This window comes from Sturnira hondurensis, unplaced genomic scaffold (genome assembly GCF_014824575.4).
Source record: "Sturnira hondurensis isolate 20B ecotype Veracruz unplaced genomic scaffold, ASM1482457v3 Scaffold0025251, whole genome shotgun sequence".
Lineage (NCBI taxonomy): Eukaryota > Metazoa > Chordata > Mammalia > Chiroptera > Phyllostomidae > Sturnira > Sturnira hondurensis.
Window position 1 is genome coordinate 327083 of NW_028097882.1, and position 13881 is coordinate 340963.

The following is a 13881-nucleotide window of genomic DNA, read 5'->3' on the forward strand; positions in this document are numbered from 1 at the left end:
AAACTTGATCCAGAGTGGTGAGAGAGAACAGGAGAAAGTGGAAGACGTGGAGCAGGGGCATTTTCCATTGGCTGTCCGCCTTTGACTCTTATTTGAAGCACTTTTTTTGTTTTGGTTTTATTAATGATTAAAGCGTACGTAAGAATTATTGGAAAAGCCTTAATGAATTACAACAGGAGCAAATTAGAAAGTCAATTCCCTCCTGATAGAAATACCACTGAGAAAATGAATTCGTCTTACCATTACTAGCACAGGTAACGAAATAACAAATGCCTTGGACTCCGTGTCTCATGTCAGGCAGAAAGAGGGTTTTTAATGAGTCGCAATCGTTTGGGAGATCAGTGCTCCAGGAAAGGTGTTGCTTTATCATAAGTAAACAAGGGTCACCTCAGTGCCCACCTGGGACTTTGCTGGGAGAGTGTTTTACCAATGCGAGATTTGCTAAACTTGGCATGCCCTAACATTAGATCCCATCGTCCTTCATTCTGTTCATTCACAGACCAGTTGAGAAATCATTCTGGCTTGCCCTTTAAAATATTCCCAGAATTGGCCTACTGCTTACCACTCCCTCTGCTACTGTGCTGGCCACACTGCCAACTTCTGCCAGGACCGGAGCTGCAGCTCCCCAACTGACCTTCCGGCTTCCACAGTTGCCCCGCACAGTGTGTCCTCCATACAGCAGCCAGGCTGATCTGTGCAAAGTTACAGCACATACTGTCGTTTTCCAATGTTTTCTAATGTCACACAGAATGAGACCATGGCCTTCACTGCCCGATGTGATTGGTTTCTTTACTGCCTCTCTGACATCTGTCACTACCACTTTCCTCCTCTCACTTCTCTCCAAACACTGCTTTTTCTGTGTACCAGGCGAACTCTCCCTTCAAGGACTTTGTACTTGATGTTACTTTGGTTGAGCCATTCCAAGTTTCCTGGCTCACTCCCTCACATCCTCTGTAACAAAGTCACCATCAAAAGGGCCACCCCTGACCATAAAAAAAAAAACAAAAAAACAGTTCACCCTGACATATTTCTTCCCTTGCACTTACCCCCACCTGACCTATATTTATTTGTTTATACTGTTTCCTCCTCCAACAGAGTGTGAGCTCCTTAGAGTCAGGGAGTTTGATTTGATCACTGCTGTTTACCCAGTGCCTAGGTTCCTGCCATGTAATAGGTGCTCAGTAGTAATATCTCTGGAATTAATAAAATATTTAGGAGTTCAGCCTCAAAACCTGAGAATTCTAGAATTTACTAGCACCTAATGTGACTTTAGAGCACCTAAAGTGATTCCCAGGACCCCGAAATTTGCACTTAAAAATAAAACCTAGGAATTTTGATGCAGATTGAGTCCTGCATGGGGCTGAGGCTTGGTAATTTGCATTCTTGGGAATCTCCCCTGGCGATTCTTTTGAGACCAGCCAACACAGATTTTCGAGCTTAACTCCTTATTGCCAAACAATCATGAGCTTCCAAGTTCATCTGAGTTAATTCCACCAACGCAGAGACTGCTGTCAACCGCCTGTTCGCCTGCATCTGCAGGCCTCCTACACCCACTTCTCCCGGGGCTTCTACAATTATGTCCACCCTGACAGTGTGCCTCTGGAGAGCATGGGGCACTTCTTCCAAGGGAAACGTGAAGGTGTTTGGTGTCTCTTGAAGATGCAGAAGTCTCCCATGGTCCTGGAGAAGAACCTGACCCAAGCCCTTTGGGCTTGCTGGCCCTGGGCTCTGCCCGCACAGACCCTCATCTCTGCCTTCCTGGAGAACCACTTCCTGGATGAGGAAGTGAAGTTCATCAAGAAAACGGGTGACCACCTTGCTACCCTGTGCAGGCTGGCCAGGCCCCAGGCAGGACTGGGCAGGTATCTCTTTGACAGGCTCACCCTCTAGAACACAGGTGGTGAACACAAGGCCCATGGGCTGAATCCAGCCCTCCACCGTGTTTTATCTGGCCCAGCACCTTGTTTCTACCAGGCGGCAGTGCCAAGCTCTCGCTTAACTGTTAAGGAGTAGTTATGTTTATACAGTCCTAAAATTACATTCCGCTCTTTGAAGGCAATTGAGAGGCTGCTGTGGTCCCTGGTGAAAATGAGTTTGACACCCCTGCTCTAGAACGACTAGAAGCCTTTAGAGCCCAGAGACCTTGGAAAGACTCCTCTGCACCCTCCTGTTGTCTGGCTTCTATTTGAGCCATTCCCTGCAACAACTGAGCATCCTTTTAACCACCCTGATACCCTCTCCCATGCTGTGGACAATTTAGAAACAACAAAGCATTATGTAGCATTAAAAAAAAAGACTGCAGGGCCTCAACCTGTCTGCAGTCCAAACTACTTGTTTGGCTTCAGGCAAGTTAACCTCTCTTGAAAATTGGGAATATTCATAGAGCTCTCCTGAGAGAACCATGGAGGGGATGCAAGGTGTATTAAATGAAATAAGACATGTAGAACACTTAGAACTTGGCACACGGGAAACCCTCATAAGGGATTGCCTACTATTTGGTGACAAAAACTAATCTTTATTGCTATTCTGTTTAAAAGAAGATTTGGAATTTATGTATCCTATTTAACATCCAAGCAAGCCCTACTGCAGTGGTGGCCAGGGAAACAACTGCACACTCTGGGTCACTCCAGAATGAGCCCAATCTGCTGAGGCCATTGCAGAAGCGGGAATGGAATGGGGCCCTATCACCAGATTAACTGGCCAAAGAACCCTCTCTTAAGGTGGTTGTCTTGGATAGTTCTATTATTTCAAATCCCATTTTCTCACTCTTTCTTACTATGAAAAATCCAGAAAAACAAACTCAGGATAAACAGCAGTCATGTACCAGTAGGGCTGTTGTTCATTTTGAAATAGAGAATAGCTTGACTAAGTGAGAAGGAGAGGAATCTGAAAACAGTGCAGTGTGCAAGCTCTGAGAAAAAAAGCAAATATTTTGTCTCATTAAAAACACAGCTCTAAAACACTGATGGAAAAGAAGAAAAAGTCGTATGTAAATATTATGGGGAAATTATTTTGCAGTGTAGTCTGTATAGTCTTCAGTTTCATTTCAATCACTTAAAACACAAATCAATGAATTTCCCAATGCTTTTATCACTCAAGAGTGGTTATATTTAGTAAGTCATTTACTAGCCATTTATTAGTTGTTTTTCAGAGTCATCAACAAAGTTTCTTCTTAATATTTGGTAGGATCTAGTTTGGAATGAGCTATATGATCCCATGTACTTGTCTCTTCTTGTAAAGATTTAAACAAAGAATAATGATGTAATACACCACTAGTATCGAGTCCCTGTGGTTTTAGTTAAATCTAAATGCAAATCAAAATGCATTTTTTATGTCAGGATAATTGGTGAGATATTTTAATGCTTACTTTATGGTTCCAAAGACCATAGCTGACATCTATTCGAAAGCATTGGATTTCCAATACTGAATGTGCAAAATTACTTTCTACTCTAAGATCACAAAAAGAGCATGTGACACATCAGAATTTATCTATCTCAGAAAATAAGATTTGATTCTTATAGAGATGACATATATTAGGTACTTAAAACTTACTGAAATCTGGCTTCCATGTAGTCCTGCCTTCATGATGCAATGCTTGGCTATCCTAAGACAGCGGTAAGACACATCTTTCAGAACAAGAGTACACCTGAAGGGTCATGGCAGAGGAAGTTAAATCCCATGGCACAGTTCAGTTACTGCCCTTACGAGGAAGCCATTCATAACAGGACTACCCTGATCCACTCTAAATAGATCAGTGATTTGCAGAAGTTCCTCTCTGCCAATACACCACCTCATAAGAGATTGAACCTCCTTAGGAAGAGCTTCACTTGTTTGGACTTTGGCGTCCATAAACTGCAAATAAGTCTGGAAGAAAGGCAATACTTTATGTTGTTATAAATACTTAAAGCCACTATGAAATCTTAAGTGACATTTTCTTTAAGGTAGAGGACAGTTCAGGGTCTCCAAGAACAAGAATAAGAGGACCACGTTGCACAACTCCAAAGATCACAGCTCACAGACTGCGGGGGTGTGGCACCAGCCTTGAAGAAGTTTGGAAGTGGAGGCGGGGCTAAAAGATGAGGCTGCTTGGTGCATTTCTCACGGACCCAGAGTCAGCAAACTTGAATTCCTTGCCCAGCTTTCATGCACTCTGACCCCTATGAGCATGGGTGTCCACACATTTATTCAACAAGCACATTTTCTAAGCACTGTGATGAAAACTGGGAAAGCAGCATAAACAAAGACAAGTCCCTCCCCTCAGAGTCATACACAGGCCACAAATTACAGGCAGAACCAGTCCAAATGATAACAGCTGTGCATTTTTAAACCTGTCTTTGCTTTTTAGAATCCTGTGAGGATCATGTATGAACTCGTATTCAGACTAAAGCATAAACACATTTTTGTTACTTGACTCACTCACTTTACTATGGTCAGATGAGGAGAAACCCTCAAAGAATAAAGGTGGTTTTCTTAAGCAGCTTGAGAAGAGTAATCTCTCTCAGCATTACGATAATCTTCATAACATGTTCCTACTCTCTGAGATAAGAGGGAACAAGTAATAAAACAAGCATACAATTTTCTTTTATTTCTATTTTTCAACTAAGATAGTTATTCTTTAAAAATTTAGACACAGAGTCAAAACAGCCCTACCTAATACACAGAAACAAGCACAGGGTGCCTTGCCAGAATGAGGAGACAAAGAAATATGGCCCAAATGAAAAAACAGATCAAAACTCCAGAAAAAGAGCTAAAGTAAAGGGAGATAAGCAATTTATCATATGCAGTGTTCAAAACATTGTTTATAAGGATGCTCAAGGAAATAGGACTTCATCAACATGAAAAAGACCCAGTCAGAGACAAAGATTACAGGAAAACAACAGTTGAATGGATGAAACTGAGAATAAAATCAATGATTTGGCACAAAAGGAAGCAATAAACAACCACACAGAGCAACAAGAAGAAAAAAGAATTTTAAAAAATGAGGATAGTATAAGCAGCCTCTGATAGAACTTTAAGAGGTCTAATTTTGCATTATGAGGATGACCAAAGGAGAAGGGAAAGAGCAAGAAATTGGAACTCTATCTGAACCCACAGTGAAAGAAAACTTTCCTAATTTGGTGAAGGAAATAGACAAGCAAGTCCAGGAAGCATGGATAGTCCCAATTATGATGAATGCAAAAAGGCCCACTCCAAGACACATCATTATTAAAAGGCCAGAGATTAAAGATAAAATCTTAAAAGCAAGAGAAAAGAAGTTAGATACTGAAAGGTTGCGTGATGGGAGGGGAAGGGGGAGAATGGGTGAAGAGGAGAGGGGATTAAGAAGTACAAATAGGTAGTCATAGAATAGTCACGGGGATGTAAAATATAGTACAGGAAATGGAACAGCCAAAGAACTTATACATATGACCCATGGACATGAACAATGGTGGTGGGGATTGCCTGAGGGAGTAGGGGGCACTGGGTGGAGGGCGGAAAAGATGGAAACTTTAGGACTACTGTAATGGCATAATTGATTAAAAATAATTTAAAAAATAAGAATAAAATTCAGGCAAATGTCTTTAGGAATGGAAGAACTCTGCTATATTATAAATACTTTGTCTATCCAGAGTTTGTACAAAATCACTTAATATATTTTCAATAAAACTGAACATCATTGTGGTCAGTTGTTTTTTTATTTTATTCCTTTCATTATTTTTAAGTATATTTTATTGCTTATGTTATTACAGTTGTCCCATTTTTCCTCCCCTTTATCCCCCTCTGCCCTGTACCCCCTTTCCTTCCATCATTCCCTCCCCTTAGTTCATGTCCATCAGTCGTACATATAAGTTCTTTGGCTTCTCCATTTCCCATACTGTTCTTAACCTCCCCCTGTCTATTCTCTCCCTACCATTTATGTTTCTTATTCCTTGTATCTTTTTCCCTCTCTCCCTTCCTATTGATATCCCTCCATGTGATCTCCATTTCTGTGATTCTCTTCCTGTTCTAGTTGTTTTCTTAGTTTTTGTTTTTAGGTTCAGTTGTTGATAGCTGTGAGGTTGTTGTCATTTTACTGTTCATATTTTTTATCTTCTTCTTTTTCTTAGACAAAGTCCCCTTAACATTTCATATAATAAGGGCTTGGTGGTGGTGAACTCCTAGAATCTGACATTTTCTGGGAAGCACTTTATCTGTCCTTGCATCCTAAATCATAGCTTTGCCAGATAGAATAATCTTTGATGTAGGTCCTTACCTTTCATGACTTCAGATACTTTTCTCCAGCCCCTTCTTGCCTATAAGGTTTCTTTTAAGAGAGTCAGCTGGTAGTCTTATGGGAGCTCCTTCACAGGCAACTGTCTCCTTTTCTTTTCCTGCTTTTAAGATTCTCTCGTCTTTAATATTGCATAATTTAATTACTGTGTGTCTTGGTGTGTCCTTCTTTGGGGCTGAATTCTTTGGGACTCTCTGAGTTTCCTGGAGTTCCTGGAAGTCTATTTTATTCACCAGATTGGTGAGGTTTTCTTTCATTATTTATTCACATATTTTCAATTTCTTGTTCTTATTCTTCTCCTTCTGAAACAACTATGATTCAAATGTTGGAACATTTCAAGCTGTCCCAGAGCTGCTTCTGCCTCTTCTCATTTTTTTGAATTCTTGTTTCTTCATCCTTTTCTGGTTGAATGTTTATTTCTGTCTTCTGTTCCAAATTGTTAATTTGAGAGTCAGTTTCCTTCCCTTCACTGCAGGTTCTCTGGATATTTTTATTTATTTCACTTTGTTTAGCCTTCACTTCATCCTTTATTTTGCAGCCATACTCAATCATTTCTCTGAGCATCTCCATCACCATTGTTTTAAACTCTGCATCTCCTTGTCACTTAGCTCTTTTTCTGGAGTTTTGATCTGTTCTTTCACTTGGGCTATAATTTTTTGCTTCAGTACACCAGTTAGTTGTAAGGGGTGGACCCTTAGGTATTCACCAGTTTGGGGCAACCCACTGTTCTGTGTTGGGGTACTATCTTTGGGGAAGGGGTCCAAGAGGGAACATTGCTGGTTGCTCGGCTCTCACTTTTCTTTCAGTCACTTCCCCCACTACTCACAAGTGAATTGTGCCCTTCTGGTGCTAATTACCGAGTTAGTGGGCTTGCATACATTCTAAGAACCCGTAGGCCCCTCTCATGGACTCTCTTGTAAGACTTGGAGTTTCTACCATCACCACAACTCCCACAGGTTTTTATAGCCATAGGTTTTTGAGGCTTTCTTTTCCCACTTTGGAACCCTGGGTTGCATGGTCTGCCTCACTCCCCAGTTATTCCTCCTGGTTTATCCTCACACAAATGTCAGACCATGTGGTCCATCAGCTGCCACCTTGCCATGAGTCACGTACACCCCAGCTGTCCATCTCTGCCCCTCCTACTGGTCTGGATGAATGTTTCTTCTTTAATTCCTCGGTTGTCATACTTCAAGACAATTCAGTTTTTTGGCAGTTCTAAGTTGTTTTTTTGTTTTTAAATTGGTTGTTACTCTTTTTTTTTGGTTTTGCAAAGAAGTGAAACCTATCTACCTATGTCTCCATCTGGGCTGGAAGCTTGGTCTGTCATTTTTAATTGTACTAAAAAATCTCATTTAAAGACGTCATCGAATAATTTAGGTATCAATGTATAATCATATCATTGTAAAAGCTTTTCTGATACCCCTAAGCTTCTAGATGTAGTGCATAATTCAAGGAATATCTTTTCTGCAATACTAAACATGTTCTATTTCACTCACTGAGCAGATGTAGTTTGTGTGCTAAGGATTTGTTTATTCCTCCCTCAAAAATTCATTTGAAATTGCTTTCCAAAGGAAAGGGGGATGGATTTGGAGTTTGTGATGCATAAGAAATGTATTACACATATTATAGAAATGTACTTTAGACTTGAACAGCTTAAAATATTGACTTTGTATCAGATGCAAAATATTCAAGTCTTGAGTATGAAGGAGAATGTGAGAATACTAACTAATATTTGCAAACATTATCCATATCTCTTTAAAGAGCAACTACTTTTGATTTCAAATAAATTTGAGTGAAATTATCAAAAGTTCTATGAGATCAGTCTTGTGTTAAATCCAAACCAAATTGTCTTTGTTCTTGTTCTGTCTTATCCTAGAACAAATAGGCTAAGAAAATTATCTCTGTTGGAAAGCCAATATCTGTCTAAAAGTTAAAAACTCTGAATGAATGTAGATCAGTTTAGGATCCTTTGATCCCATTGTTTCAGTCTCTTCATGAAAGTTTTTTTAGGCAATGAATTTTACTGAATGGTTTATATAGTTCATTTAGGAGAGTCTTTTGTTTATTCATTTAAAATATATGCATGAATATCTGCTATGTAACAATAAATAATTTATAACTCACTATGATTATCAAGAACAAATTGGATAACTCTGTGAAATGATGAATAAGAATGGAAGTACCCAGTAGGCCAAGAATGTTCTTATACTGAGAGACAACTTGACCCAAATGTCTTACTGGTTCTGGCATTAATTTATTGTGTGATCTACTGCAAACAACACTACCTTAAGCTGAATTTTTTCCAAGTTCAGGTACAAATTACATTTTCTATCTTTTGAAGTACTATTAACTACCTGTCCCCGGCAGTGAACTTTTATAATAACTTAAAAAATTTGTGAAGTTTATCAGAGTATTTACCTGTTATAAAATTAATGCAAAGCATTTTCATTAAGGTCAGCAGAACACTTTTCTCAAGATTTTACAAATCTTCCTTTTCTGATCTCAAATGCAAATACATTTGGTCTTTAAACTTCCTCCACAATTTATATTAAAATAATGACTATTCACAATTTTGTCCAAAATACAAGATTTTGCTTTTCTATTACAGCAGCACAAAGCAGAAAAATAAATATTTTATAGATGTGTACCTTTATATAAAGAAAACTATGTTAAGAAGCTGGTTTTTATTTCAGATTTTATTTCAAATAAGCAGAGGCAGAGGTAGTGTACCCTGATAGCTGTGGACTTTTCAATAATTCATTTTCTTTTTTGTTTACTTTTTATTTTTTTATTTTATTTTTTTTATTTCTTTATCTTTAGAAGGGAAAGAGAGAGGGAGAGAAATATCAATGTATGGTTGCTTCTCCTGCGTCCCTTGCTGGGAACTGGCCCCCGCTGGGAACTGGCCTGCAACCCAGGTATATGCCCTGACTGGGAATCAAACCACAATCTTTTGGTCCGCAGGCCCGTGCTCAATCCACTGAGCTACACCAGCCAGGGCAATCAATAATTCATTTTAATACAGCTTTTTAAAGATATAATTGACATATAATATTGTATAAATTTAAGATACCCAATGTTAACTTGATACACCCATATATTGCAAAATGCTTACCACCACAGGCTAGCTAACACCTCCAACACATCAAATAGTCTTTATGTACTTCTCACCTTGCCCACTGATGAGACCTCCCTCCACTACATGTATTTATTGTGAAGCTCTGGCTATCACCATTCTCTTCTTTCATGACTTTCTGTTAGAAATGAGATTATTTGATTAAACTGAATGAGATTAAAATTTAGTTTGAGAAACTGCATTTGTATAATCTTTCTCAGTCTTATTTAGTGTTTGAGTGTGAAATTCCTCAGGCTGCTGTCCTTGAAGTAGGTATTTGTAACAGAAGGAAACTTTAGTAAAGAAATCAATTGAAAGCACGTGCAATTTTTTTCTTGGTTTCTTAGCTTTATTGCAAAGGAGAGAAAGATGTAAACATGTGATGTAAGGGAGTGGTCTCCACATACTGTCTCACAAACACAAAAATGTCACTAACATTCTACAAGAAGTAGATTAAAATGTATGAATGTCTTCAGGTACCAAAATGATTTTGAAATGTCACTATGCCAGTAATACAATTTTCTTATTCTCCCTCTTCTTTAGGTATATGTGTTGGCAGTGGGGGAATTATAGAAAAACAGAAAGAAGTATAAGTTATTAGACTCTATTTTCTAATAATTAGTTTTTATTGTGAAGAAGAAATGAAGAGAGGACTTCTGGTCAAGATGACAATGTAGGTAAACACAGTACTCACCTCCTCCCACAACCACATCCAAATTACAACTAAACTACAGAACAGTCATCATTCAGAACTGCCTGAAATCTGGTTGGATGGAAGGCCTCCAACTAGCTAATTAAAGAAGAAGCCATATGGAGAGTGCTAGGAAAGGTAGAGATGTGGAACAGGCTGCTCCCACACCCACACGTGGTGCATAGAAATCAGGAGGGATAGATCAGCTGTAGAGGTTTTCCAGCGCACCAAGGAGTCCAAGAGGCCCACCAGAACCCAAGTGCAAGGTTCTAGTGCCAGTAAGAGAAGTCCCCATAACTTCTGGGTGTAAAAACCAGTGGGAATAGAGGTTAAGGGAAACGGAGGGCTTCTGGAGTCCTGGGCAATTCCTGTTAAAGGGCCCACACACAAACCTGCTTGAACTCATACCCTCTGAGCTCCAGTACTAGAGCAGCAGTCTCAGAGGCACCAGAGACATTTAATGAGGAACTGAATTTTCTGGCATCAGGGCAAAAGCTACTTGGTCATCTTTCTCCAAGACAGAAGTGCTGGCAGAGGTCATTGTTCCTTTGACGAACGCTTTCCCCACAGAGCCAGAGGCAGGCACCATATCCGAGAATCCATTAACCTGTCTCACACTGTTTGCCCCACCCAGATGGTTCCCTGAGACCCCATCTCTCCCAGCTTGCAAGCCCACCCAAGCTCTTTCTAGTGGCTTTTTCATACAGAAGACCTGTCTTGGCTCATGCTTCAGATATTCCTAAATTCCCTTGAACAAGCAGCATCTGGCCTCAGTGTTTCCCGTAACTCTGGATAAGTGGTCCAGGTCTGGCACTAGCAGCAGCCAACCCCAGTTTATAGCTTTGCCTTGCCTAGGCACCTCCAGACCCAATACGAGAAGTAGCCATTGGCAGATCATTTTGTAGTTCAAGCTGGATAGCCCCAGGCAGAACACAGGCAGCAGCTGACCTTGGCCTACACCTCCCAGGAGGCCCCAGAGCTAGTGCACCCAGTGGACAGCTTCATACCACATCAAAGCACCACCACCCAACCACCTCCACTGAATACACACTCAAAGAGCGGGCTCATTAGGCACCAGAGCTCTGCTGAAGTAAGTCCTGCTCTGTGGGGTGGACTCCTGCACAGCTGATCATCCATGGTGGTCAGAGGACAGTGGTCAGTGATCACAGCTAGTGCTTATAGTTAATTAGCATGGGGAATAAATCCCTCCCATTGACATACTAACAGCAAATAAACCTCAACTACAAAAGGGGAGTATACACAGCTTACATGGGAGCTACAACCTGAGTGCCCAGCTTGGGTGGTTGGGGAGGCTGTGCCATGGGTCCCTACAGAACACCTACTACTACATTAGGCCACTACCAAGCCCAAAAGATGTAGCAGCTCTACCAATATATAGAAACAAACACAGAGAGGCTGCCAAAATGAGGAGACAAACATATCACAAATGAAAGAACAGAACAAAACTGCAGAAAAAGAACTAAACAAAATGGAGACAAACACTCTACTAAAAGTAAAGTTCAAAAAATGGTTATGAAGATTCTCAAGAAACTTAGTGAGAACCTCAACAGCATAAAAAAGGACAAGGCTAATGAAGCGTACACTAACTGAAATGAAGAATAATTTACAGGAAATCAACAGCACAGTAGAAGAAGCCAAGAATCAAATCAGCAATTTGGACTCTAAGGAAACAAAAAACACCTAATCACAAAAGCAAAGAGACAAAAGGATAAAAAATGATGATAGTGTAAAGAGCTTATGAGATGACTTCAAGCATACCAACATTTCCATCATGCTGGTGCCAGAAGGAAAAGTGAGAAAGCAAGAAATTGAAAACCTATTTGGAAAAAAGTGACAGAAAACTTTCCTAACCTAGTGAAGTAAATGGACAAGTCAAGGAAGCACACAGTCACAGACAAGATGAACTCAAAGAGGCCCACACATCATAATTAAATCATATCACACATCATAACTTAAAATGCAAAAGGTTAAAGACAGAGAATTTTAAAATCAGCAACAAAAGAGATCCCAGAAGACTGTCAGCTGATTTTTCAACAGGAACTTGCAGGCCAAAAGGGATTGTCAAGAAATATTCAGAGTCATGTGCCCTGGCTAGTGTAGCTCAGTGGATTGAGTGCAGGCTGCGAACCAAAGGATCATGGTTCGATTCCCAGTCAGGGCATATGCCTGGGTTGTGGGCCCGGTCCCCAGTGGGGACCATGTAAGAGGCAACCACACATTGACGTTTCTCCCCCTCTCTTTCTACTTCCCTTTCCCACTCTAAAAAATAAATATAAATAAAATATTAAACAATATTTTTTAAAGATTTTATTTATTTAACTTTAGAGGGAAAGGGAAGGAGAGAGGGAGAGAAATATCAATGTGTGGTTGCCTCTCATGCGTCCCCTGCTGGGAACCGGGAACTGGCCTGCAACCCAGGCATGTGCCCTTTACTGAGAATCGAACCGAGATCCTGTGGTTTGCAGGCCCGCGCTCAATCCACTGAGCTATACCAGCCAGGGCTAAACAATATTTTTTAAAAATAAATATTCAGAGTCATGAAAAGCAAGGAACTACAAGATAATAATCTACCCAGCAAAGCTATCATTTAGAATCAAAGGACAGATAGAGAGCTTCCCAGACGAAAGAAAACTAAAGCAGTTTATCACCCCAAGCCAGTATTATATGAAATGTTAAATGGCTTTCTTTAAGAAGAAAAAAAGATATAAAATATGAATAATAAAATGGCATAAATATGTATCTGTCAACAATTGAATCTAAAAAACAAAATAAATGAACAAGCAGAACAGAAACAGACTCATAGATAGAACATTTTGATGGATGCCAGATGGAAGGGGGTTGAGGGCAGGGGTGAAAAAGTTGAAAGGGTTAAGAAGTACAGATTGGTCATTACAGAATAGTCATGTAAAGTACAGCATAGGGAGTATAGTCAATAATGTTCTGTGATGATCACTTAGTAAGTTATATAATATCATTTCATTGGGATATACACCTGAAAACAATATAGTGTGTGTTAAGTATAATTGAAAAATAAACATTATTTTTAAATGGGGGGTGGGGAGAAAGCAATGAAGAGTTTCATTAAGAGTGTAAAGGTTAAAACCACTCTAAGTGTCTGGATGTTCGTTTCATTGTTACTGTTTGTGGTTAACACTCTCGGCTGACTGACCTGAAGCTTATTCATTAGCCCCTTCTCTCTAGCAGCATTTCAGCTAATGATGACCATAGAACACATTTTTAGGAGTAGAAGTTTGTTGTCTGAGAGGATGCTTTCCTGATAAAAAGAGAGGGAGCTGGCATCCCACTGTAACCTTTATGCACTTTGTTTCTTTTTTTTCATTGCTTCCAATCTTTTTTAATATATATTTTATTGATTATATCATTACAGTTGTTGTTCTATTCCCCCCTTCATTCTCCTCCACCCTGCACACCCCCTCCCCCACCATTCCCCCCCTTTAGTTTATGACCACATGTCTCAAGTTCATTAGATTCTATATTTCCCCTACTATGCTTGCCCTCCCCCCATCTATTTTCTACCTACCGTCTACGCTACTTATTTTCTGTACCTTCTCCCCGCTTCTCGTCCTCCCACTCCCCTATTGCTAACCCTCCATGTGATCTTCATTTCTATGGTTCCGCTCCTGATCTAGCTGTCCTCTTGGTTTGCTTTTGTTTTAGGCGTGGTTGTTAATAACTGAGTTTGCTGTCCTTTCACTGTTCATATTTTTCATCTTCTTTTTCTTATATAAGTCCCTTTAACATTTCACATAATAAGGGCTTGGTGATGATGAACTCCTTGAATTT

The 13881-nt window shown here is 39.9% G+C and overlaps 1 protein-coding gene across 1 annotated transcript in view; it reads left to right on the plus strand.

Annotated features, from left to right (window-relative positions):
* The window catches only part of POT1 (protection of telomeres 1), a 103861-nt gene extending 93807 nt beyond the window's left edge, over positions 1-10054 (plus strand). Inside the window, exon 21 of the mRNA XM_037039137.1 lies at positions 9909-10054. The gene's annotated coding sequence lies outside the window, so the exon portion shown is untranslated. The remainder of the gene's footprint in view (positions 1-9908) is intronic.
* Positions 10055-13881: the final 3827 nt, after the last annotated feature.